The sequence below is a fragment of the Ictidomys tridecemlineatus genome, chromosome 10 (genome assembly GCF_052094955.1).
Source record: "Ictidomys tridecemlineatus isolate mIctTri1 chromosome 10, mIctTri1.hap1, whole genome shotgun sequence".
NCBI classification, from domain to species: Eukaryota; Metazoa; Chordata; class Mammalia; order Rodentia; family Sciuridae; genus Ictidomys; species Ictidomys tridecemlineatus.
Window position 1 is genome coordinate 43,711,943 of NC_135486.1, and position 24,699 is coordinate 43,736,641.

Below are 24,699 nucleotides of genomic sequence, written 5' to 3' on the forward strand. Positions count from 1 at the left end.
TCTTCCTATTGTCTATTATTATTATTTTTCATATATTTTTAAAATTGTTGATGGACTTTTACTTTATTAATGTATTTGTATGTGGTGCTGAGAATCGAACCCAGTGCCTCACACATACTAGGCAACTGCTCTACCACAGAGCTACAACAACCCCAGCCTCTCTGTTATTATTTAACTTTCCCACTATGAGATTTTATTTTTTTAAATAACTGTATTAACAATCAAATGGGACTTTTCCATAACTCAAATTTCTGTGACCAACTGGTAGTTTGGACTAAAATAAATATTTTAAGAAAAGAGCATGTTGGCTAAAAAGAAAAATAATATATAAAAGTCAATGTTCTGTAATTTTAAAAGCCCTGCACTTGAAGTGAGATAATCTGAAAATCAAAGTTAAGATCTGTGACCCCAGAAACATTAATTAAACTCTGGATTTTTATTAATAAATAAAATGAGGATAATAATGCCTACTGTACTCATATCACAGATTTATTAAGAGTATCAAATGAATAACATAACATTTTATGAACTACAAATAACATTAGTGGTAATACTTAAATAGGTGGCATGAACTGTTATATATTTTAATCTCAGTTTAAAATATAAATTGGTGTCAATTTGCTTCATTACCCATTTCAGAGTAAAAGTATTTTATGTGTGGCCACCAACAAAACTATGGGCTTCACTATTCCCTGGCTTTGAGGCCCACAAAGGTGAGCCCCACATATTCTAGTCCCATGCTCTTCCTCCTAGAACTGATTTCTAATTCCTAGAGCTAATTCCTAATCACCTGCTAAGCAAAGGATACTAGTTTGTCCCTTTGTAGAGAAAATGCCATTCCTGAGGCACTGACACCTTTACATTCAATTTGTTAAGATGTTAATCATTCTGGGAACAGTACTTTAGGGGTCTAGGCTGAGAAACATCTCATTTCAAAGGCTTTGGTGAGGAGTTAGACTCCTCACACAGTTATAACACTGGGCTGCAAGCAGCTCTGAAATTTGAACACCAACCAGTATAAATCCGTTGCTAGGTTAGCAATGTTTTCTAGTAAACAGTTTGCTTCTTTAATAACTTACTAAAACAGTACGCATTCTTTTTATTCTTCTCTTACAGAATGCAAGGAAAGAAAACAAAGAAGCTATCACCCTAGCTGGGCCCCTTTTCTAGAAATGAGACAAGAGCAACCCGCATTCCTCGCCCGCATTAGTCTTGCATGGAGGAGGAATATCATGTTTCTCTACCACCACAGAGCTGACCCGGGTGTTAATTTGAATTTTAAACAGAACCAAGCTTTTGCTCGGGTCCGTCCCACCTGTCAGTGTACGGTGGTATAACAAGATAATTACTTCCTCTTATTTCAAAATGCCAGACACCCAAGTAAGACTTCCAATGGAAAATGAACAGAGCACCTGTATTAAATTTTATTCTAATAAGTCCGAGTATCACTGGCATCTTGTTACGTTATTCGGGGAAATGGTGGCAGATGCTGCATAAACTTCATGAAAAGGTAGGACTGCAGGATATGAGAACTTTAGAGATACAGTGAGAAGAAACTTTTGCAGAAGCAAGCAGAAGCTGTATATCATTCATTCCTGGAGCTGGGCTCCCTGAGTGGAAAATACAAGGTTGAAATGCAAGGTTATTTAGAGAAGGAAAACAGCAATGCTGTGCATATGCTAGAGAGCTGGTATTCATTTTGTTCACTAAAATTCTAAAGATTTTAGGTGTAAAGTCATCTTTTAAAGGCCCGTCTGGAACTTGAGATTGATGCAAGCAAGGCAGGTCTCCTCAAAGATCAGAGTATAATAATTTAGATTTTTTTTCAAAGAGTTGGTAAAGATAAATAACATCACAAAGACCCAGGAAACAGAACTCCAGTTGTGTGTGCATTTGTCCACATGAACAGTTGTGTCCCTGACTTTGCCTGCCTGGATGTGGCCTTTCACATTCAGTGTAATAATTTGAGAATTTTCAATGATGCTTATCTTACCTTTCAAACTCACCACAAAAGAAACAAGACAGAAGAGACCATCACTGATGTACAAATGAGACCTCCAAGCACCTGGTGGTAGTTCATAGGATTTGGAAAATAAATTCCCAAATATAAATGAAATCTAAGAATTATTCCCCAAAGACTGTATTTCCATGTAAAACTATGTCCGAGTACAGTGAAATCGGTACACTGCCTTCTTTCCTAGCTACGGCATTTCAGTACTGTCTAGAGGATAATTGGCTATCTGCCCATGGATCTGTCCTGGATCGTGGAGGAAGAGGTAAAGAAAGAAGCTGCATGAAAAGGTCACTAGAATGGGCATCTCACTCCCTGCATTTGTTGAATACATATTAGTGTCTAACTTTACCAACGCTCTGGAGGCACTATGATGGCTCTAAGACATCAGAGTCTGGCCGCAGAGCTAGATTAAAATTCCACACTGCCTACTTAATATAATCTCCAGCAGTTTTACGCAATTTTCACTGCGCTCTGCTGTCTCATTTGGAAACTGAACTTAATGGTGCCAATGGTATCCTGAATGGTCTAGTTACAACCTGACTTAAAATCCACACATTCAAAGGCTATCAATAAAAAGTAGCTAAGAATTTTCCCATTTGATAAGGACAACACAGATACCAGACATGTCCTTCTTCAGTGAGCACAGAGTGGCAGAATGTTGAGGAGCTAGATGGTCTGTCTGCCTCCTGGTCACATGTGATTTTTTGGAGTGTGTGGGTGTGTGAGTACTTACCAGAACTCTGAAGTTCCTCCATGATACATTCATGAGATGAGTTTAATGATACTGACTCTTAGGATTTGGGATGTGACAAATATCATGTACTTCTCTGCCTAAAACTCCCCAAGAGCTTTCTATCTTCTCAAAAGTAAAGGGTAAAGTCCTGGCAATGGGCTACAAACTCACACACCTGACTGCTTATCTCTCACCTTGCTGTTTTTCCTTCCCTACTGGGCTACAGGCTGCTCTTCTAACAAACATGTGTGCCTGAGAACTATGGCACCCCTTTACTTTGCACTATTCCCAAGATGCCCAGGTAGCTGTTCACTCACTTCCTTCATGTCTCCATTCCCACCTGTGCATTGGGATATTTCTACTCCTCTCCCTTAGAATTCTAGCCCCTCTACTCCACTTTTTCTCCGTAACTCGAAACACCTTGGAATGTAATGATCATTTTTTAAAAAAATTTATTGTGTTTATTGACTTAGCTGCTTTCAATGGAATAGAAACTTCAAGAGGACAGGAATTTATATTGATTTTATTCCCTGTTGTATCTTTAAAGCAGAGCCTGGTATTTGAGATGGCTTAATAAATATTTACAGGATGAAGAGATTTGTTGTAAGGTATCAAATGGCATGCTATCTATAAACACGTAGTACAGTGCCTAAGGCACGGAAGGGGGGGACTTAATAAATGACAGCTATTAGTTCTCAAGGTGTACAACCACAGTAAGGTTATAATCTTTGGAACTGCTGCTTTGGCCCAGTCACAGCACAACTGGCAACTGGGTCACACATGGTTCTGGTTGTCTCTGTGACCTACTCCTTGGCCTTGAGCACCCCAGTTTCTGCATCTATATGCAAATAGAAAATTACCGGCTTGCAGGAGGGACAGGAGCTATGGAAAGCTCTTTGACTTGCTTTGCCATCAACAATTAAAGTATCCACGGTAATTATTTAATATACTTAATAAAATTAAAAATAATAGGAGAAACCATAGCTTCTCATAGTTGATCATTTTCTGACTACTAAAGGCATCCCTTAGCTTATTCTTACACTTACATGCCCTATCTAAAAGAGTTTCAGCCAGAACCTTTCTTTCTTCATGTTGCAATTAAACAGTAACAGGGAAAATCTAGATTGAAACTTCCAGGGGAATAGGAGGACCAGGTTTGTTGTCTGAGGCAACCATTCATTTCGTCCAGAGTAGAAATATACAGGAAAGGATACGGGGCTGGTCTCCCATTCATTAACTGGGTAGAATTACTGCAGCTAGAAGGTTAATAATTACACAAGTAATTAACACTTCCTTCATTTTCATACTCTAATCCTATAGTTGCAGGATTTCAACTTTGGTCCCAGAGTCCAAGGGAAGATGAGAGTGGAATAGCAATGAATTGATCTGATTGGCTTTGAAGAGGGAGCAGGAAGCGAGGAGAGGGCTCTGGGTTTCTTACCACTTCCTAATGAGGTACGAGTATAACACACGAACATGACCAGTGAGCACTTTACTATATTTTTAGCTACTGCATGCTTTTTGTGCCAATAAGCACCACACTGGTACACACCATACAGGTATTTGACACCCTGATCTACCCTAAGCCTTCACCCCCACCCCTTCCCGCCTGCTCACTGTCTATCTGGTGTCACTGTTTATTAAAGATAACTAATGCCCTAAGTCTTTATTTACTTCTGTTTATTGCTATTTTAGCAAGAGTCACCAGAGAGCAGCTATATTTCTGGTCCATTCGGGTTCTTTAATCACTGTTAGTAGGTAAAATCATCTGTGACAACTAATCCAAAAAGCAGATTATATTTATTTTGGCTACAGTGGCTTGCAATTCGTTAAAATCAACAAAGCCTTTTCATTAGCCCCCTGCTGATGTCCTAAAAACAGACATTTCAAGGGTCTCAAAGCACTGAGCTACACATATGCAGCCAAGCTAATTCTGACAGATTCTCAGTGCCATTCTTAACACAAAATCTTATTAAACTAACAAACAAGAAACAGAACCCCTCTGCTTTCATACAAAGGCTTAATTAACATGCCTAAACTCCAAAATCAAAATCATAGCCGCAAAGCTTCCTGAATGTGGAAAGAAAACAAACACAGAGACATGTCATTAGTTAAGCAAGATTTACCAAAAATTGGGACTTTTTTGTTGTTGTTGTTTTTCTTTTTTTTTTTTTTTAATAATGTGGAAAAGGATTAAAAATCAGAATCGCGGTGCTTTTCCTGAACAGTTCTGCATGGGCATTCTGGCCTTCAAAAGCTGGGATTTTGATTAACTGGACTGTTGGTGTAGACAGCAAACCTATTGAGCAGAGAATCAAGATCTTATTCCAGGGGTCACTGGAGATAAGAGGCAGTTGCACCAGGTTTTAAGGACAACGGTGTTCCCTGTGCTGCCCCTCTTTCTCCAACACTCCCTTTGGCACCCAAGCTGCTCCATCTCGGGCACAGTTCTTTTTCCTTGCTACCATCTGGCTGTCCATCTCAAAGAAGAGGGGCCTTTTAACACTGAATTGGATTTTTAGGGCTCAGTGTCAGAAACGGGGCGTTCCAAGAAAGATGCTCACAGCAGTGTCTCAGCCATCACGGTGCCACCAGGCAGTGGCCATAATTAATGAATGTATCAAAAGGTCTACTCAAGGAGCAAAGAAGGTAGACAATGATTTATGTTTACCTAAGGGGATGATTATTTAGCTTTGCAAGAGCTTTCAAAATGAGAGAGCCCAGAAATATTCAGATACGGTGTGGTCCCTCCCCCAACCTAAAGGGAAAGTCAAAGAAAGGAGCAAGCAGAAACCAGAAAGAAAGGGCAGGGGAATCGGACAGGAAAGGGTTCTTTCTGGCCCACTTTCCCCTCCGTAGCTCTGATTGGAAAGCTGCTGTGATTCGTGTTATTTCCATGACTGCCACAGTCATGGAATTACTTGTTTGCCCCCCCCTCCCAGCATAATCCTGAACCTTGTCAAGGATGATTACCAGATGATATACTTCATGCAAGTCTCTATCCTAACATGCAGATTTCTACTGTTGGAAAGGCGAAGCCAAAAACAGCAGCCCTCCAGAGCAACGGCTTGCTTGCTTTGTAAATGCAGGAGTGCCCAGCACATCAGTCTGTCTCCAAGAGAAAAAGGTCCAGTTTGTGGCCACAAGGGCCTCTGTCCAGCAACCCTTCAGCCAGTACTTGAGCCTCTTCGGGTTCATCCCATAAGCAAAAGAGCTGTCTGTGAAAGCAGATAATAAAATCTAGCCTGGAAGAGAAATCCACATACAAAGCTTCTCTCAAATCAGAGTTTTGTCCACAGGGAAAAGTGAGCCACATCTGATATACAAGTTATCATTTTGGCTCTCTATAATTAAAACTATTGTTGCCATGGCAATCCAAAGAGTGTTGCAAATACAGGAAAGGCTCATGTCATGGCTTTTTGTTAGTGTTGATAGAGTCTGCAGCCCCAGCCTGGGTTTTATTTGTGACAGGGCAGATATGTGACTTGGACAAACAGGGAAGTCACACTGGGTGAGGTGAGAAAATCTAAAACTCCATTACATACCCAAGATACTGTTTTCAATTGTTCCTCAGTGCCCAGTCTGCCCTTTTCAACAAATAATAAAAGTGCCCTGTCTTCCTTATGTATATTTACAGCCAGAGGCTCTCCCCAGCATAACCCCAAAGCTCCCTGGGTTCCTTCTCTATCATCTACCACTATCTAGAGGATTATATGCAGGAAAGATTTCCAGGTCATTGAAACGGGTCACTTTTCTGAGCCACCTTATCAGGCAATAGGAACCACACGCAGTTCTCATGCAGGGAAACAAAGAATCCACTTGATTTTGTGACTTCAACAGGATGGCTAAACAGCCTTTGCGATTGTTGTCATATAAAACAAGTGGAGACAAGCAAGAGAGTGGCGGTCACCCTGAGGAATAGTCCAACTTTATACCTTCTAAGGTTATTCTGGGTTTTACTGTTGTGGGTAGGGGTTGGTGCTCCCCCCAACAATTCAATTTTTTTTTTTTTTTTTTGGGTGAACATGTTCTCTCTTTTCTTGGTTCATTCAAAGTGGGCCTACTATTCAACACTCAAGATCCCCCTCAGGACAAAATAATCTAAGGCAAACAAGAAAAGAAGGCCGCAGACACTATTCCACACACAAGCCCCACCCAGCCCCAGACAACCCTGCAAGTCAGCTACCGCTTTGCAGGCAAAAAGCCAGAATGAATGGATCAGTGTTTCCTAGATTTGTTGGGCCCAAAGAGGCACCTCTGACACTTGTTAAGAATACAGAGTGCCAGGTCCCTCCCCAGAGGCTCTGCTCTGCAGGTCTGGACGCATTTGGGAAACGCTGGATCAGATGATCATGGCCAGGTGCTCTGAGAGACACATCCCATGTTCCTAACTAAGACGTTAAATCCTAGAGCCAAGGAACCCGAGGAGGCAGAGAGGCTGTTCTTGGGCCTATTCTATGCCACACCCAGCCTCTGTGATACAATCACCTTCCCTTCCAGAAAAGGTGACAACACCTATGGAAAAAAAAAAAAAAAAACAATATCCCACGGTATATTCATGAAGTTCTTACACACCTTGACACCAAATAGTAAATGTTTCGCTAATGTTTATTTGGCAGAGGAAGGGGAGGAGAATAGGCTTATTTCTTAAATTTTACTTTTTAACTAAAATTAAAGAAATAATATTAGCTATTTAAATATCAGAAATAATGTAGTTACTTTCTTGGTTTCCTTTTTTTTTTTTTTCTCTCCTGAGAGGATATTATGCTCACATGAGTTTAGAAATTTTTTTTTTAAAAAATTATGTTTCATTTAATGCTAGGGACAGTGGCTCAAGATGTTGAAAGAAGCATATCATATTTCCCCTGGGAGATCTGAAGGTAGGGGTGTAGGTGACAAAAGGGCCTGGAGGTTGGAGGTAGAGAAGGGAGCTTTCATCTGGTCAAATGAGCAGCCAGAGCGCAGGGCGGAAATGTGCAATGCCGATCACAGCATGCTGTCACACAGCCAGCTCGCTGCAAGAAGAACAGCTCAATGCAGTCCCAATTACTATATTTCATGGACACTGTCTCAGTGGAATACAACTTGTTGGGGGGATTAGTGTCTAGAGAGAAACTCTCAAATAAGCTTTTACCAAAAGACCGGATGCTTAGAAATGGCAACTCTTTCTTTTTAATTCCGAAAGGATCCCAAGCCATAACCCGAGAGTTCTTACTCTCTGATAACTGAGTAAAATCTAATACTGTTCCTGGAATTTTATAGACACTCCTCTCTTTCTAAGTACATGAATAGTGTATATACACTCTTCAAAGGCTCCATTTTTCTCTTTTGTAGCAAAATGGCAAGAGCCTATGGGAGAGCAGTGCCCGGGGCAATGTTCCTTTCTGCTTAGAAGCCACCTGCTAATCACCTGCAAGTAATAACAGACTACAAGGGAGGCAGCCCAGAGAAGGCCTCTCACCACCCTAGAGGGCAAGGGTTAAGTAGAAACAAAGTGAGGGAGGCTTTCTTGGCCTGAGGGAGCTCTGCAAAGTGACCAGTGAGAAGCTCCCCAAGGATGGATTCAAGGGGCTGAGGAGGAGCAGTGAAAGATCAGAGGCAACTTGAAATGGGCCAACGTGCTGCATGTCAGAAGTAGAAAGGAAAAAATAATAATATTTCCAAAAAGGTAACACAATCTCAGGGCCATCAATAGCTTGGGAAGTTACCTGTTCTGCCTCTAGGCTGAGAGGTAGAGCTCAATGGGTACGGCCGGCTTTTTTTCAGGAACATGGCACCTTCTCACTCCAAGGTAAGGCTGGGGCCACAACTGATATAGCCCTATGCAATGGGGTGACAGGATCATTAAGGAGAACACTGGCTTCCAACAGGATTCAGTAAAGTCTTACTATTCCTACCTGCTTTGACCCAGGAGAACTTAGAGTCGACAATTCAAAGGGCATTAAAGGCTTAGAAAACTGTAGCTTAGAAGTCATTAAGGGAAAAAAGAGTTTAATCCAGTTCCAACCTTTAACTGAGAAAGAATTCAGGCACAGGAGGGATTTTCATGGGGTGAGGTTCAATAATTTCTTTCTAGCTACTGAAAAGTCAAGGAGAAGAAAAGATCCAAACTGGTCCCGTTGAAAAAAAGAGAGTCTTGAATATAAGGAACTGGTCCCTAGTGTTGGCTCTGGAATGTCTTTCTTTACACTGTCATGAACTATAGGTGGATTTTCATAGGTCTTATAGTGCTGAGATTGCTTTCTGCCTGCATTCTGGCTGAGAATTGAGATGGAATGGCTTTCCATTGTGTCTTTTCCCTGTGCACTGTGTAACACCTATTAGACTAGGATCAAACTCCCCTTTCTTCATTTTCTTCTCATCTCTTTCCCCCAGTGTCTTTTTTTTTTGTATGATGTCTCATTTTTTTTCTGCCCCTTCTCATCCATCTCCCTTGTCCGTTTCAACATGGAAGGAAGTGAGAAAGTGGATTGTCTCTCAATCCCAATTTTCAATAGTTACTCCCATGTGAAATGCATGGCACCCGTCTTCATTATGCTCAAGATCTGGAACTTGAATAGGCAAAAACCAATATCAAGCCTTCTGTGGCCTGAATGGAGCATTTCCTCCTCCTCCTCCAAAGTCTTCATGTTCCTAGACATTTCTGACAACTTTACAAAGCACAAAGATGATTTCTCAGTGTACCCTTTCCTCTTGGTCTGGAATCCACTAGCTACTGGTCATGCCCCAAGTTATCAGTGACATGAGGAATTTCATATTTTAGCATTTAAAACAATGGTCTCCTACAGAAATACCCCCAATTCAATCATAAATGAATGTAGATAGAAATTTTGTTAGTTACTGGACTATTCTGCCTTTAAAAGGTGGATTCTGATACATGCTACAAACGGGTAAATCTTAAGGACATTATGATCAGGAAAATAAACCAGACACAAAAGGAATATACTGATTCCACATTTATGAGGTATTCAAACTCATAGAGCCAGAAAGTAGAAAGGAAGATGCCAGGAATGAAAAGGCAAAGAATGGGGAAATGGGAGTTACTATATAATAGGCAGATTTTCAGTTTGAGATGATAAAAATGTCTACAGATGGACAGTGGTGATGTCTATACAACAATGTGCATGTGCTTAATGCTGCTGAGCAGTGCACACTTAGAAATGATTCAAGTGATGATGTTTCTTACCACACTCAAAAAAGAAAAATACTAGGGGAAAAAAATTGTGTCCCAAATCTGCATGTGAATGTTCCAGTCACATGTTGATCAAGCCTAGCTATTTCAGAGGAAACCTGTCAGGCTCTGTCAATAATTGGTGGGGGAAAGTTTGTCATTTAAATTCATGTTTCTACCCTTCCTCTCTTCTCCCTCCCTCCCTCCTTTCTTTCCAGATATATTTATTAGGCAACTACCCTGTGTCAGGCACTGTCCTAGAAGATAGGTTGCAACAGAATTCACAAGAGAAAAGGGACTGTCGAGAAGTAACAAGGTGGCTCGGGAAACTTGAGAAGCAGAACCGTGAGAAGCAGGAAATGCTAACTGGAAGTGAGCAAAGAAGACCTGACCTAGTGATTGTGTATCAGGAGAAGGGTAGAGCAGGCAGGGCCTAGAAAGAAGGCTTTAAGTTGAGATCTGGAACTTGAATAGGCAAAGACCAAACAGTTTATATGTGCATTCCATACAGAAAGAATAGTACATTAGAAAGAGAGAGAAGTGGGAGAGCTGGGATTGTGGCTCAGCAGTAGAGCGCTTGCCTAGCACCTGTGAGGCCCTGGGCTCGATCCTTAGCACCATATAAAAATGAATGAATGAATGAATGAATGAATGAATAAATAAATAAATAAATAGAATATATTGTGTCCAAAAGGAGAGAGAGAGAGAGATAACGGAAGGCTTAGGGTATCATGGGTAGTAGTTTGGCTTGACATGTGGTCAACCCAAAAGACAGGTAGACAATGGGGATCTAGGAGATGCCAGGAAGCCTTTTACATTTTTTCCCTAAAAATCCAATGCGAATACTAAACTCGGTCACCCAGGTCCCTTCCTCCCTACCATGTGATTCAGTTATAAAGACGTTGGCCTGCCCTGCTTTATGTTACACAGTAGTGACCATGCTTTATCAGAGCTGTTTTTAATGATGTTACACTAGAATGTTGTTTTTGGTTTTTGTTCAGATGATGATTGAGAAGCTAATTAAAAAAATCATCTCAAGTATTATAACAGTAAAAGAACTTTGCTGTTTTCTCAGGTTTTGTTTTGTTTTTGTATTTTAGTTCCCCCTCCCCCTTTTTTAATGGAATGTGCTGGATATCTCTATAAGTTTGTCAGATGGATGCAGAACCTGAAAAGGCCTTTGCTGCTATTGATGCATAACATACTGCTGTTATTGGTCTTTTCATATAAATACAGACACACATAAATATATATGTAATTTTTATTTTTGGAAACTGTAGCTGTGCTGTCAACTTTGGAAAAAAGTATCCCAGTTTACCGTGCTATGTTGGCATTGTGCAGAAACTAACAGCCATATTGGTCTAGAAATGTTAAACTTATTTTTTTTCCATTTGTACAGAGGTAACACACTCCATTAAATATGTAAAGTCTTAATCTACTTGGGTTAGATTACAGAAACTAATAAAGTATTCTCTAAATAATTTTTTTTAAAAAAGAAGACACTGCTATGCCATGCCTTCCCAAGCACAACGGCCCTGTGACTAAGCCCATCATCTTCCCTGTGTCCTCACAGAAACTGTAGCCCATTCCCACTCTCCCAGAACACCCCCAACTCCCACAAAAAAAAAACATCTATGCCATCCACTCTTATCTCATCCACATTATGAGGTTACACATGGCTTCACTGGACATTTTCATCTCGGAGGCCAGGGTCAACAACCCTCACCTCTGTTCCCACATCAGAGACATCCTGCCAAGTTAATTATGTAATGTTCCTTTCTGACTCACATCCCCTCTCAAGAACCTTGCTCTGACTCATTTCTCCCTTTTTACGCTCATTCTCCTGCATCTTTAACCTGTCTTCTAGTCTCTTTCCCTCGACTTCACCTATTCTTAGGTATCTTCTATACTCACATCCCTCTTGGGTTCCCAACTGCAAAGGAAGATGCAAATATAGCTCATTACCAACTCATTCTAACTTCAACTTCACACTCCACAAGAATACCCAGCAATCCACTTATTTATCCCCTGAGCACACCTGGACTTACTTCCTTCAGAGGTTTATTTAGAATTACTCTCTCCACAAGCTCCAACCTCTGATATTCAGAGAATGACTTTATATTCTGGCTCTTTATTCTATGAGCATCCTTTCTGTCCTCCCTTTTTCTGTCCCTGAGTCTACTTCTTGAGATGGGTTTGATCTTCCAGTTTTTTTTAGGAACAACAGTTTGTTAAAGACGGGAACTCTCAAGAATTGTAAGACATGATTCTTGTGCTTCCACAAATTTCAAACTAATTAAAAACAGATAAGGCTATATCACTATATTATTTTGTTGTTTGGGGATGAATCTTACATGGCACCAACATACATTTCAACATCCAAGTTTCTTCTAGCTAAAAAGGTCAGGAAAGGCTATGGAAAGAAGCAGACTTTTGAGCCATGCCTTGTGGGTTCTAGTAAGTGAGACAAAGAGTCACAGAAGAGGTTCCAAACAGAGGAACTGGCAACTGGAAAAAGAGTAGTTGGGATGCACCCATTCTCACAATGTTTTTTGAAGCAAAGAGCAGAAACAAGAAATTTTAGGTTGGGCAATGCTGTGTAGAGTTTAAACACCAAACAGGATAGGTAATGGGAACCTCCATAATTTTTCTGGAGAAAGCTAACATATTAAGGGTCATTATTCTGGTGGGGACCACAGTGAGGTTTGAAAGCCGAGAGCCTGAGACCTCAGAGAGGAGGTACCTGAAACATCTTTCATATGGACTGTTCTTTTTGTCTGGAATGTACATTGCAAACTACTTGATTTTTGCCTAACTCCAATTCAAGTTCCAGATCTCTACTTAATAGCCGTGTCTCCAGACACTGCTTCCTTTCCTCTCCTCTACATACACATCTTCTAGGTCCGTTCTGGTCCCAAAGCAACTAGAGGAAGTTATGTGAATTATTATTATTATTACAATTTTAATGTTACCATTTATGGGGGACAAAATAATAATTTGATATATGTAGCTAAGATATAATGATCAAATCCTGGTAGTTAGCATTTCTGTTCTGTTCATACATTATTCAAAAAAAATTTTATTAGAATATAATAATTGTACATATTTATGGGTACAGCATGATATGTCAATTCATGTATGTTAATCTAATCAGGATAACTAGCATTCCTGTGCCCCTATTTGTCATTCATGTTTGTTTGAATTATCAGAGCCACTTTCTTCTAGGACATATGGATATGGATATTGAAGATAATGTGTACATGCTTCCTAATCCTCAACTAAGGATCCTTGTTCCCTTTGTTCCATCCTAATAATTTTAGAAGGAGTTTGTTTCTTATCCATGTTGGCTTATTATTTAACTTTGTACATCCCAATCTCAGAGTTTCATTTTCCTTCAGTTTAAATTCCTTCATTTGGCTACAGAAGTAATACCCGTTCCTTGTGCAAAACTTAGAAATAAATAATTCAAGAAACTATTTTTCCCTTCTTGACCCGCCTCAGTTCCTGGTGGTGCTTGGGATTGAACCCAGGGCCTTGAGCCTGCTGAGCAAGCAGCTCTACCACTGAGACACATCCCCAAACTCACCCTTTATCCATCTAGAGAACCCTCTCCCTCCCTGCTCTGGAAAAATTATTGACTCCGGTTTTCAGTCTCCTTGACTTGTCATTTCTGCAAATGGAAATCCTCCCTCCCCTGAGGCCTCAGCCTGAAAGGTTCAGCTCAGAGGTCATCCCCCAGAAGGCCTAGCTGCCCCCTCGATCTCCAGACACCCAACCCCAGCTAGCCCCAGCACCCTCTCCTGGGTGAATCCCTCAGGCAGACACTGATCCTACAAAGCAGAAACTCCTACACTTCATAGCCATTTTCCCCACCAGTCTATGAGCACTGGAACCAAGGATCATATTGAAAACATGAAAGATTTAGAAAAGTAAATATTATTTTTTCTTTCTTTCCAGGAGAAGCCAATCTAATCAACACAGGAAAACAAGATGCCAAAAAAATAAACACATTTGACTACTTCTCTATGACCAAAAGTAATACGAAGCAAAATTAAAAGGCCAAATTTAAATAGGAGACATTTCTGTAACACATTTTTAAGAAAGGGTTAACATTCTAAATATGTAAGAAGTGTTTGCTGGGTCCAGTGGCATATGCCTGTACTGCCTGCAACTCAGGAGGCTGAAGCAGGAGGCTTACAAGTTCTAGGCCAGCTGCAGCAGTTCAGTGAGACCCTCAGCAACTTAGTGAGACCCTATCTCAGAATAAAAAATAAAAATGGCCGGGAATGCAGTTCATTGGTAAAGTGCCCCAAGTTCAGTTCTCAGTACCACAAAAAAAAAAAAAGTAGTTTCAACAACTAAGGAAAATAAAAATGAAAACTATTTCAATAGTAAAAACTTGGCAAAACAATATAAATGTGCAATTTTGCTCAAAAACTCTCAAAAAGATGCTCAGCTTCATTAATAATTTTAAAATGTGAATTGAAATAGCTGTAAAATACTATTTCTCAATAGTTGACAAAAACAAAGTCTAAGGGAATCATGGCTAATGAGGAATTGGTGGTGGAATTAAAAATCTGTACAATTTATTTAGATCCACTGACAGTTCCTTATAAAAAATGTGCGAGGGGGCTGGGATTGTGGCTTAGCGGTAGAGCGCCCGCCTAGCACGGGCAGGACCCGGGGTTCGATCCTCAGCCTTTATTTTATAAAAATAAAGGCATTGTGAAATAAAGGCATTGTGTTGTATCCATCTACACCAAAAAAAATAAATATTTTTTAAAAAAAGATATGCGAGCACTTCAGCTCAGCGAATCCTACTTTAGATATCTATCTTACAGAAACAAGGCCACAAGAATAAAAATATTTACCTACCATTATTGGAAACTGAAAAAACTAAGTAAATAAAGAGGCTGTGTATATATCAATAAAGGAATAGTCAAATGTTATACACTCATTTAAGTGGGATATTAAATAGGTCCTCATCTGAACTAAATACACTGCAGACCTACAAGTGGTACGGCTACATTTTTTCAGTTGAAAACAAAACAAACTAGTTATATAGAGACAGTCTGGAATTAATTTTTTTAATAAAACAGCAAAAAATTGTGAACAGTGACTCTTTCCAGGTGTAGATAAGGTGGCAAAGAATAATTATGTTCCATGTACCAATTCCCTCTGCTGTATTTTCCCCCCTCAAGTTATTATTATTATTATTATTATTATTATTATTATTATTATTATTATTATTATTATTATTATTATTTTAATCTTGCCATATGTACTTTTATCCTCAGAACTTTCAACCTTACTCACAGTAGCTGCTCAGGATATGTTGGTTAAAGAGAAGTCCTTTGAAGACCACCATTAACTCAGCATCTTTCATCCACCTTACAACCGAGGATGACCACAGATTTGTTTGAGCTGGGTTGTCTGTGTCCTGGCCTAATGATTAATAGCACCCCCTTTCACTACAAAGTTCCCTTGGAAAATCAATGATATTGTCATCCTTATAAAACCTCTCTGAAGTCCTCAGCATTGTTCACCTGCAACCCTTCCTCAAACTCTCCTTCCTTATCTTCATGATATTGTTCTTTATGCCTCTCTTAATTCTTCTCTTCCGTTTCCACTTGTTCTTTCTTTCATTTACCACATTACCTTCAGTTTCTTCCTAAAGTGAGTGTTCCTTCAGACCCTTCCTCTAGGCATAATCCCTGAGAAATTTAGCCTTGTCTCCCAAAGACTACTATTTCTCTGCCCAGTGCACCTCTAGAGAAGGCTATGAAAGTGCCATAGGAGCTTCACCACTTTGATTTCCCATCACCTCAAATCTTGTTATACCTGAGCCCCCACCAATCCCAGCACAGATGGCACCACTATTAGTCCAGTTTCTCATAGAATATCTGGGGGGGTTACATTAATGCTCATTGTCAATTTCTTTATTGAATGGTAGAGTAACAGAGTGAACTCCAAGGTGGGTCTTCCCTCATTCAGATCATCGCTTTTCACTTAGCCAAAGCTCTGAACTTCTTTGAACCTCAATTTGACTGTCTTTGACATGGGATAACAGCAACTAATTTAAAGGTCATTTTCCAGTATTTTTTGAATACTTAAAAAATATGGGGCACGTGGAAAATATTATAGAAGTGCTATCTATTATTCTACTTTGTAGATTTTCTATCATGACCATATAATCATGTATCATATAACACTATTTCATTGAACAATAGGCTAGCATATACAATAGTTCCCACAAGATTATAAGGGTACTAAAAATTTCTAGTGATGCAGCCATCTCATAGTCTTAGTGAATTTGCTAACTTGTTTATGGTGTTATTTCTGTAAAAACCTACCGCACTGCCAGATGTATAAAAGTATAACAGTACAATTTTGCACAGTATGATACTTGATAATAATCTAGGACTGTAGTATTGACTATAATATATTGTTATTTTGGAGTGTACTCATTTTAAAAAAACGTTTACTATAAAACAGGATGACATGTTCCCCACTTCCTTCATCTCATATTTACCATGTTTCTCAAATGCATCCATAGGCCATGTCAAGTGATTGACCTATAGCATACCAATTTATGTAAGTATGTGTTATGATATACTCCCAATAAAGAGATCACCGCAGGATGCTTTTTTCAGGATATATTCCTGCCATTAAGCAACAAATGATGGTATATATTATAATGATAAAAGTACTTAGACAAAGTCAAGGTTCCTGATTATTTCTAAATCAACTATAATCTCTTTGCATAACTTAATCCTCTGGTCTATACTGAGATAGAACCATTTCCTTAAGGTAATGCTATCTTCTGATATTTTTCTATTTATATTTTCCAGTTCCCTTCAGCTCTACCTCCACTCCCAACCCCATGCTTGTCTGTTTAACAATTGACCCTCAAATGAATAAAGTCCCAATTTTTGACACTTGCTGATTTCCATGGTTTAAATATTCCCCTAATGGCTGATTTCCACTCCCAACCCAACAATGGTACCTGGAATTGGTAAAGAGATGCCCAATAGCATGCCCCTTGATACACTGCATTCCCCATCCAGATGCAAGAGTCAGGCTTCCAGAGCACAGGTAACAGCAAAATGAGGTTAGTGTTATTAGAAAAGTTGAGTATTTATTACTTTCAGTTTAACATAATTGTTTTTGTAAACATATCATTTAATATTTAATAATATTAAATAAACACTGGCTCACATAATTCCTAGAAATGAAATAACTGCGTTTCTTGGTAGAAACAGGCTCTCGTGCACTAGTGAGCTCTCCCCAACTTCACTCAAGCTTCTCAGGAGAACTTTTTCTTAGAGTCCTACTGTGCCCACCTCTTGGATTGTTCTCTCCTTCCCTCCATTGATCCCTGGCTTGCTTACCTCACAGTGCCTTCTTGCAGGATATCAGCACCTCATTGGCCCTTCCTTTACCCAATTTTGTTAGCATTTTTGGAGAATATTATACATTTAATATCTCAGTGTGCACATTTTATTATCTTAGCCACTAACTTGTTTTGCATACTATCCTTTATCCCAATACCAAATTAGAGTATATCTATTTTATACCACTAATTATTAACTGTGGAAAAAGGGCAGGGACAAAGTGCATATTTTAGTTGGATTTGACATTTCATCTCCAATGTCTATCTCACTTAGGTTGAGAACCACTACTGAAAAAATCTTAGTTCAGTAAATGTCTGCCACATAGTAAGCACTCAATAATTACTTGAGCCGGGCGCAGTGGGCACACCTGTAATCCCAGCAACTCTGCAAGCTGAGGCAGGAGGATTGCAAGTTTAAAGCCAGCCTCAGCAACTTAGCGAGGCCTTAAGCAACTCAGCAAGACCTTGTCTCTAAAGAAAATACAAAAAAGGGCTGGGATGTTGCTCAGAAGTTAAGCATCCCTGGGTTCAATCCCTAGTGGTAATAATAACAACAACAACTTGAAACCAGAAGCCAGATGATATTTAAGTAGGAAAATTAAATTTCCATTAACTACTTCAGTAATTAGCTAAAAAGGTAGATCCCTTGTCATGGCAGATACAGTAACATAGTAAAAGTCAAACTGTTGTTCGTACTCTTTCACCCAACACAAAACACTTCTGTGTTCAGATGTCTTAGGTATTACACACATATCAATTCCTCAGCAATCACCAAGTAACTATAGTTTGACTTGAGGCTGGCACCATCTACCTGGAAAGAGCTATAGATGAAGGGCTCAGTCCCAAAAGATTGACCTCCACTTCAAATACCAGTCAAAAGTTGTTGGCTACCCACAATTGCCATCTGACTTGGCTACAAATGAGAGATTTTTTTCCATGACACCCTTATTTGATTAATCTGTTAGAGTAGCTCATAGAACTCAGAGAATTACTTACTTTTACCAGTTTATTATGTCAATAAAGGGAACTATAAAGGGCACAGATACACAGTTGAGGAACTAGGGAGAGCTTTGTGGGAAGGGGCACAGAGCTTCCCACTCTCTGTAGTGAACCACCTTCCCAGGACCTCTACCATTCAGCAACCTGGAAGCTCTCATCCCTGGAGTGAAGGGATTTTCATGGAAGCTTTTCAAAGTAGGCACAACAGGCTACTAACTCACTCTCCAGCTCTTCTCTGCTCCTGGAGGATAGGAGGTAGGGGTTGAAAGTTCAGAGCTTCTGATCTTGGCTTGGTGACCCACTTCCATCCAGGAGCCCAACAAGAGTGGCCTCATTAGAACAAAAGACACTCCTGTCAGTCGCACAGGAAATCCCTAGGGATTAAGAGTTCCAAGGGAGGGTCAGGAACTGGGGGGCAGAGAAACCAAATATGCATTTCTTACTATAAATCGCAATTTCACAGTCTTTAGTTTCACAGTAGTTTCTGACTTCTTGTAGCATAGGTCAATGGCTTCATGAAGGCATAATAGAGAAACACAGGTTAATATGTCAGGGTATCATTCCTTCTAAAGGAAATGAAGTCAATGTTTTCTACCAGGATTCTAATACATAAGCACATTACCATTAAGAGGATAAAGGGGTTGATAACTTTGTTAAGGTAAAAGCGAACATTTGGAGGTTCCTGCTGTCACATTCTTAGAGATCCCCGAGACATGTAAACACACATACAAGCGTGTGTGCATAAATATATAGGGTCAACCACACACTTACCCACCATAGGTGGCATTACTATAAACTGACTTCATTAGAACTGACAAATTTTTACTCCCACTTACTTTGAAATAACATAATTACTTGTGTCTCATGGATCCTGAGGAAAAAAGTGGGTAAAAGGTAAAATAGCAAGAGAAAGTGAATAGCCTTCCTGTTCCTATGGAAATCTTGACTTACACTAAAACAGTCATGGATAAGCATATAACCTACATTTCAAGATCAAAATTGCCACATCACATTCTTTCTGAAATCAGAAGAGAAATTTTAGACTATCATTGTTCAAATTCATTTGCATTCCCTGGGCACATACCCAGTGGCAGAAATTCATCAAGAGGCATTCTCAAGACCTCTGAAATATCCACCTTGCAGATTAGACACACTTGCAAAGTCCAGAACCATATGAGTGGGTCTTTCTTTTTTTCACTGGTACTTATATTTGCCTAGAGAAAGAAGCATATTTTCAGAGAGTCTGTTAATAAAAAAAAAAATGCAAAATTTGGCCCTACTTAGCCAGCATTAAGCCTTCTGCTAATTCTCAATCATAAGTAAATAGCATCGACAGAGACAGTAAAGATAGAAACAATAAAAAATAGTCAGGAAGTGCAGAAAGAAAAGACCACCTAGATATTCCATCTCAGTTTGCAAAATAGGTATGAAAATATCAACAATATAAAAATAGACTGGAACATTTTTTTTTTTAAGCAAGGGGGAAACTACTCAAGATTTCATAGGATGGGTGTCTAAAAGGTTTCATTGATTACTTGATCAGTTTGCTGGTGAATGATTAACCGATTAGTCAGAAAGCTTTGAATTAGTTACTGGAGCTCTGCCTCCCCTGAATAAAATGTGGGAGTCTTCTTTCTCCCACCCTCTGTGACAGATGATATCTGTTTTCTCCTGTGAGTTTGAATTTAAGAGCCACTGAAGCTCAGCAACAGTATATTCTGGCTCAAATGAGCTGAAAATTGCATTCAATTTGAATTTCAAAAATGGAGGGCAGGAAGGGAGGAACAAACCCTCAGCACCCGTCAAGTCTCCACACTTTTCAACTACTTCCGGCTGCTTAGTCGCATTCTGCCAGGCTGGGGACCTGAAACCCAGGATGTGTTGCAGGGGAAAGAGCATCGCTGGATTCCTGCCCAGTCTGAGTTTAAAAATAAACTTTTAATAGTCAGGATCAAAGCAAACCTCACTCTTACGCACATGCATAATGCAGAATGCGAACCCACCAGAGAAATAGATTTCTTCTTTTCCAAACTCAAACTGGCCTGCCCCCTTCTTCCTTTCTTTATGTACTCTGGAGGTGAGAAAAGGTGAAGGTGACTTCCCCTGAAAATTCTAGAAAAAGTAAATGTTTTTCTAAATTAAAAAATTAATTCCTGTTCGGCTTACTCAAGATCCTCATTCCTTGCTACTTGATTTCCCCCCTTCGACTGCCCCACATTTTAGAGTAGATGTGTTCTTGGAAAGTGGAGGGAGTAACCATTGATTTTTTCAAATCAAATCATATTTTAAATGCTCTGAGAGAGTTGGTTATTTAAAGGAATCTGATGATAAATTATTTTATAAAGCCAAGACATTTTTAGTGTGCAAATAACTGCCCCTTCATGCCATGGCACGGCAAGTGGGAATCTGAAGCATATCCAAGTTTCCTTAAAGCAGGGCACACCTGTAGTTTTTAACAAGTAGATTTAAGTACCACCAATATTTAAAACCAAACTGATGCTACACAAAACAACAGATGATATCCCAGAATCGTGTAACTGAATGATATGGGGCCAGAACTCCATTTTAGGAGAGTTTGAGCTGAAGCAGAACGAATACCACATTCATTCCAATCCACTGCAAACACGGAAACATATTCTCCCACTGCCTAAGTTATTCTCAATTTATGAATTAAGCAACTTGGGTGCTATGAAAAAGGTAATTCTACTTCCAACGTACTATTTTCAACATGGAAGCAGGAGTCTGCTGAATGCTGTTCAGAAATCTGATACTCCAGAGAGTACAGTAGCAAATGCCATGGAGAAATGCCACAGGGAGCAAGTGCACACGGATCCCTGTACACTGCTCCACTGGACACCACAACAGGCACCGGGGAAACCAATGAATCACTGATCCTGCCTTGGAGGAGGCAATGGTTGTTCACCCTTGCTGACAGACACACCCATGTGAGAGTGTCATGGAGAGAAAGAGAAAGCAGAGAAACTCTCCAACAAAAGACTGTTCCACACTGTCATCCTCCTGTGACAGTTGTTAGCACAGGGTTCCTAGATCCAAGTGAAGGAGATGGGTAATTCATAGGATTGAATAGTTGATGGGAACTTCAGAAAATAGGCATAACATGATTTTCCCCTCAAAAATGGAATGCAGCTGAGAGTGGTGTAGCACACCAGTCATCCCAACAACTCTGGAGGCTGAAGCAGAAGGATCAGAAGTTCAAAGCCAGCCTGAGCAACCTAGTGAGGCCCTCAGCAACTTAGTGAGGTCCTGTCTCAAAGTAAAAAATTAAAAGGGGATGGGGATATGGCTCAGTGATTAAGCACTTCTGGGTTAAATCCCCAGTACCAAAAAAAAAAAAAAAACAACCAAACAAAGAAAACAAAGATGCAGTATAAACTCAGCCTTTGAATATTCTTGGGGGCAAACAAACAAACAAACAAACAAGTACTCAATTGGTAACTAATGACATAAAGAACCTTCAGCAAGTTCACATAAGCTAGAATCAGAAGATAGGGCTTCCTATCTAAAGCACAAGAGAAAATGTAAATCAAAATAATATTTTACTTCTTGCACATAACCGAAAGACAAGAATTAGCCACTGCTTACTGGTCAACACAGTGAATCACCAGAAACAAAGGCAAAACGACTGTGGGATCAGGCAACATACACTCAGTAAAGTCCAATTTGTCAAACTGTTTCATAATAGATAACATTTTAAAAGCATTAAAAATGATTTTGCATTTTAAAAGACATAATGAGGAAAACATCACAGTCTCTTCATTTTTGTTACTTATAAAACACTTGTCAGCACAACACTGAAATACACACACACACACACACACACACACACACACACACGGAGGCCACTTAACCCTTTAGTGTACATCACCTGGCATGGTATTGTGAAGATTTTTAAAGAACATTAATATCTCCTATCTTGTAGGGGACAGCTTACCTTGCAAACTGCAACACTGATAGTGTAGGATTTTTTCCTTACATCTTCATAATTTAATATTGTTTCATTGATGAACCAGTAGATTGTCAGCTCTATTCATTTATGTGACGTGAGCAAGGATCCAACCCAAAACAGGAAAAAAAAAAAAAAGTGAGGTCAATTTTCGTGGCCGCTGCATTTAATAAAATCTCCCAGGCAATAGAGTTAAGCACACATTAATAGATATGACTTAGTATGCTCTGCCTTTAGCAAGTCTTTGATTTTCCTATATATATACTCGGGGCTGTATTAACACTCACACGAAGGTACAATCCTCATTTTTATTTTAAGTTTTCTTCCTTCTTAGCTTTATTAGATTTATTAATCATCTACTCCTCTCTTATTTATAGTGAATGCTCTGGTTAGGGTTTCAAAGCATTTTTCCATTAAATACATTTATAATTTTCAGAAAAAAAAATAAATTCTTCCAAGACCAATGGATTTTTCACTTATTTCACATTCATCTCAAAATATAAGGGCTTTGCTTCCTATGGCTCTGATTCTCAGAAAAGACAAAAGGCAACAGGAAGAAAAGCACAAGTTTTCTCATGGAAAAACTTAAAGCTTCTGTTTCAAATAATTCCACAGTGGATTTTAAACAAACATGCATTAATGCTGTTTTAGGAAGAGCGTCTATCAAAGGAAGCTACTGGGTTGAACCTCATTGTCACTACTTTCCCAAATTTGACCTACAACAATGGCAACTCCATATGATTTAACTTAGTTCTCATATCTTCACCCACATAATACAAGGACTGTTCAGAGCAACAAAATGATCCTTTAGGTATCCAGCGGGATTCTGTGCTGAACTTACAGCTCAGGGCAGAAAGGAGGAAGGCTGTGACCCAGAAGTGACAGATATACCCTAACGATTGGTTTAGTGAACACTTTGGTACAATTTATTACATAAAAGAGGTGGTGAAATTAATTATCCAAGTGGCCCCGGTCCATTTCCTATCATCCTTCTTGAGACATGAATATGATAAATCTGGACACCGGGGAACATTTTAGAGAAGGTTGTGTTGCCATTAAATGGGCTCTCAGACGCTCAGAGGGGCTTCTAAATCTGTTCACTAAGACACCCTCCAAACCCACACCTTGCCCATTTTCTTTCAAGAACAAAAAAAAAGTCAAATCCTTGACAAACAAGATTAACCTTTCAGTCTCAACTTTGTCTCAACAACCCAATGCTGGAAAAACCAACTGGAATCATGCTTTGATCATTTGCTTCAAAAATACCAAAGAGAAACTATTTGTGTGCTACAAAACAAAGGGATGATTTTGAAATAAATTCTTGCACAGAATCAGAGCTGAGGACCAACTAAGACTAGAGACCAAGGAAGCTCCTGGTATAGATTAGAATTTGACAGGGTCTAGAATAAAGATAGGAAGTCGCTTTGCAGAAAAAAAAAAAAGTAGGGGATAGTTTTGATATAGTCATGAATGAGAAAAAAGATATGAAGACTCAAAGGATCCAAATATATTTATTTTCCAGGATTGTAAACAAAGGAGTTCTGTTTTAAAAAAAAACTATAATTTCTATAAGTATAAAAAAAAATAGGAGAGAACCCACCCAATTGGCACTACTGGGATAGATGCCTGACAGGAGCTAATTTAGGTTGTTATTTATTTTTTAAAGAAAGCTAAGGATTTGAGAGGGACCAAAGGAGGACATGAGTCAGCAAAATTCTGCAGGTGCTGGTTCCAACAGGTGAGTTGCTGTTGTTGTAATATGGACAATGGTCATGACCAATGTGATTGTAGATTTCTAGATAATTTTTAAAATATACTGCTTGTGAAATTTCACCTCTGAAATTGACAAAAATACAAAATGGTGTTAGAATTGTAATAATGGATTTGGGGATCCATATACAACCTCTTTGAGCAGAGGAACTCAACTCAGGAGATTCAGGGTTTACAGGTGAGGAAAATGATGCAGATATCAGAAGAGCACATGGAATTAGTTCCTGTTACTGCTAAAATGGCCTCTGAGGATAAAATATAGTATACATTTCCCTAGATTAATTGTTTTAAGTTATGACCATCAACCCAGGTGGAAGATTTCCACACTGTGGATAATTTACTGAAGAATGGGAAAAAAATACTATTGTAAACTGTCTTTAAAAGTTCAGTTACCATTATGGAAATACCAATATGGAGATTCCTTAGAAAACTTGGAATGGAACCAACCAGCTATCCCACTCCTCGATTTATACCCAAAGGACTTAAAATCAGCATACTATAATGAAGCAGCCACATCAATGTTCATAGCAGCTCAACTGACAACAGCCAAACTATGGAACCAACCCAGGTGCCCTTCAGCAGATGAATGGATAAAAAAAATGTGGCATATATACGCAATGGAATATTACTCAGCCTTAAAAAAGAATGAAACGAT

The 24,699-nt window shown here is 39.3% G+C and overlaps 1 protein-coding gene across 11 annotated transcripts in view; it reads right to left on the bottom strand.

Moving 5' to 3' along the window:
* Positions 1-24,699, bottom strand: part of Esrrg (estrogen related receptor gamma) — a 595,402-nt gene that overhangs the window by 400,075 nt on the left and 170,628 nt on the right. For 7 of the 11 annotated variants that reach the window (XM_040276850.2, XM_078022830.1, XM_040276853.2 and 4 more), the window contains one exon: positions 22,263-22,354. The exons of the other annotated variants lie outside the window; for them this stretch is intronic. The gene's annotated coding sequence lies outside the window, so the exon portion shown is untranslated. The remainder of the gene's footprint in view (positions 1-22,262; positions 22,355-24,699) is intronic. 11 annotated transcript variants of the gene reach the window in all.